A 3,789-nucleotide genomic window follows, 5' to 3' on the forward strand; every position below is an offset into this window, starting at 1 on the left:
TATGCATATAATTAGTAGATTTGGATAGGAAACACTAACGTTTCCAAAACTGTTAAAATAATGTCTGTGAGTATAACAGAACTCATATGGCAGGCAAAAACCTGAGAAAGATCCAACCAGGAAGTGGGAATTCTGAGGTTTGTAGTTTTCAAGTGAATGCCTATCAAATATCCAGTGTCTGTGGGGTCAGATTGCACTTCCTAACGCTTCCACTAGATGTCAACAGTCTTTAGAAGTTGTTTCAGGCTTCTATTGTGAAAGGGGAGCGAATAAGACCACTCTAAGCAGATGGCTTAGCTGAAAGTCTTTAGTTTAGTCACGCGTATGAGCGCGAGCTCCGTTCCCTTTCCTTTCTAATGAAAACAGTTTTGTCCGGTTGAAACATTATTAATATTTATGATAAAAACACCCTAAGGATTGATTAGAAATATCGTTTGACATGTTTCTACGAACTCAAATGGAACTTTTTTGACTTTTCGTCTAGACTTTGTGCCCACGCTTTGTGCATTTGGATTACTAGACTAAACGCGTGAACAAAAAGGAGGTATTTCCACATAAAGATGAACTTTATCGAACAAAACAAACATTTATTGTCCAACATGGAGACCTGGGAGTGCCATCAGATGAAGATCATCAAAGGTAAGTGATTCATTTTAATGCTATTTCTGACTTTTGTGACACCTCTCCTTGGTTGGAAAATGGCTGTATGGTTTTTGTGGCTAGGCGCTGACCTAACATAATCGCATGGTGTGCTTTAGCTGTAAAGCCTTTTTGAAAGCGGACACAGCGGCTGGATTAACAAGAAGTGTATCTTTAATTTTATGTATAACACTTGTATCTTATATCAATTTTTATGATGAGTATTTCTGTAATTTGATGTGGCTCTGCATTTTCACCGGATGTTTGTTTGAGACAATGCATTTCTGAGCATAACACGCCAATTTCAAATGAGGTTTTTGGACATAAAGATTAACTTTATTGAACAAAACAAACATTTATTGTCTAACATGGAGTCCTGGGAGTGCCACCAGATGAAGATCATCAAAGGTTAGTGATTAGTTTTAACGCTATTTCTGACTTTTGTGACACCTCTCCTTCTTTGGAAAATGGCTGTATGGTTTTTTGTGGCTAGGCCAATCGCATGGTGTGCTTTAGCCGTAAATCCTTTTTGAAATCAGGCACTGTGGTTGGATTAACAAGAAGTTTATCTTTAAAATGGTGTATAATACTTGTATGTTTGAGGAATTTTAATTATTAGATTTCTGTTGTTTGAATTTGGCGCCCTGCAATTTCACTGGCTGTATGCCAGGTGTTCCGCTAGCGGAACCCCCTTCCCAGAAAGGTTTATTGCAAATTCAGTGAGTCTGTGAGCGCTTGTTGGAACAGAGATGGAGATAGAGGAGAGGAAGAAGGATGAGGGTAAAGAGGAGGGAGAGGGGCGTACAATATACAGATGGAGAGACAGACAGAGGAGGAGGAGTAGAAGATGAGGGGGAGAGGGGAAGACAGGAGGGAGAGAAGAAAAAGAGAGATGTAAAAAGGCAGAATGAGAGGAGGAGGAAAAGGAGGAGGGAGGAAAAAGAGGATGAAAGAAGAACAGGGCTACAAGACAGAAATAGAGAGAGAAACAACATTTATAATTAAAAACAAAATGATTGCATTGAAAAGTGAGGTCATTCTCCACATCTCAATGTCAATAAAGTGAGCGTCAGTTCACTCCATATGGAATAAGACTTGACAGTGTCATTGCATCTCTCAGATAGTGAATGTGATGTTGTGTTGTCCCTATTCCAACTCTACTGTCTACTGTATGAGATCAGAGATCTGTTGGATAGATCAGGAGAAACTGCATTCTATTGGGGTTGGTTCTGAGTGTGTGTGTGTACAGTATGTGTGTGCGTGTATAGGTGTGTGTATCTGAGTGTATGTGTGAGTGTACAGACATGCATGTGTGTGTGTGTTAGACGATATTAGGTTTCATCAGAGGGAAACACTGATTCAGCACAAAGGAAGCCCAATCTTACTCATTGGCTGAGTTCAGTTTTCATGTTTCCACGGCAGAAAAAGCACTGTACTTATTGAAGCATATCAATAGACAACCCTGGAGCTCTCTGTCCTACAATCTCACTGTCTGAGGTTTCACCTTATGGACTAAATGTCTCTCAGCATACAGCTGGTATAGATAAAAGAACACATTCATGAACATTGCAATAGAACCATTAGACCTTTTTAGTCTTGGAACAAAGTCAGTACGCAAATAGATTATATTTCTCTTTTCTCTCTCATTGTGTTTCTGTGTCTTCCAAAAGGAAACAGGCTCGTGTGTTCTCTCAAACTGACATGGGTGAAGGCAGAGTGTAAACACACACACACACTAACTGGTTGTGACATGTTGTTCCTGCTAATATATCTTTATAGCCTATAGCAGCATCATCTCCCTTGTTGATATTTAGCTCTTCATCAACAAGACAAGGCAGGGGTTGCTATGGGAACTGTCAGGGAAATTGCAAGATTATGTTATAATGCTTGTATTGTATTATAATGGTTGTTTTATTCGACAGAATAGAGTATTCTGTTAACTATTGTGTGTGTGTTCTACTGAGGATGGGCCTCTATGAGATAACACAGACAGAGGAGATTTACAATGTCTTTGGGTGATAAAACCTAAAGAGCATTCCATATAACATGAGGTAATGTTTTTGTGCTATACCGTACCAGGGAGAGACCGCTCCAGTTTGGAGTAGGAGGACCAGACACTGGTCTTTACAATGAAAACTGCTGACACAGCAGTTGCTGTCTGCTATGTATTATAGATATCTTTCATACAAATCTTAACCTTATGACCATTCTATGTATCTGTTGTTCGTCATGTAGGTTGAGGGGTGTATCTTGGCTATAAAAGATCTTTGTACTTTTGTGTTGTCACTCTCAATGGTTCATTAGAAATGGTGCATCATTGAAAGTCAGTGCTATTGCAAAGTTCTTATTATTAAAGATGTAGTTTAAGTATAACTCTGACTCGTGTGTTAAGTTTAACTCTCCTCATTTGGTAATGCAGAAATTAACCACAACAGAACGTTTAGCAGAGATGTCTATCACTAATCTCTCTGAGAAGCGTATTGTTGAGAGAGCTGTGTCAATGGCAACGATCTTCATGAAGATTTATGAAAACATTATTGCGAAATATTATCACTAAACATTATCGTTAAACATTGTCCCTAAACATTATCCTTAAACATTATTGCTAGCATCACTAAACATCATCGCAAAACATTATTACAAAACGTTATAGCTAAACATTATCACTAGACATTATTGACAAACATTATCCCTAAACTTTATCCCTACACATTATCCATCAACATTATCCTTAAACATTGTCCCTAAACATTATCCCTAAACACTTTCCTTAAACATTATCCTTAAACATTATTAAAAGTTCAGAGTTATTCCGAATCATACTCCTTTTGTAGATACATCACTGAAACTAGAGAAACATTAAGCTCTTTCACTGCCAGGCTTCACACACATGCATGCTTCTACACAAGATACACACACAAACGCACGCACGCACGCATACACACACACCCACACACCCACACCCACACACACACACACACACACACACACACACACACACACACACACACACACACACACACACACACACAGGGGCAGGGCAGGCCCTGCCATGAAACCCAGGACTGGTTCTCAGCCAGAAGATGGACCGGATCAAACACCAGCTCTGATTCCAGGGCCTTTTGATGTGGAAAAACACAGCTCATTCAT

The sequence above is a fragment of the Salmo salar genome, chromosome 26 (assembly GCF_965601325.2).
Source record: "Salmo salar chromosome 26, fSalSal1, whole genome shotgun sequence".
Classification (NCBI taxonomy): Eukaryota; Metazoa; Chordata; class Actinopteri; order Salmoniformes; family Salmonidae; genus Salmo; species Salmo salar.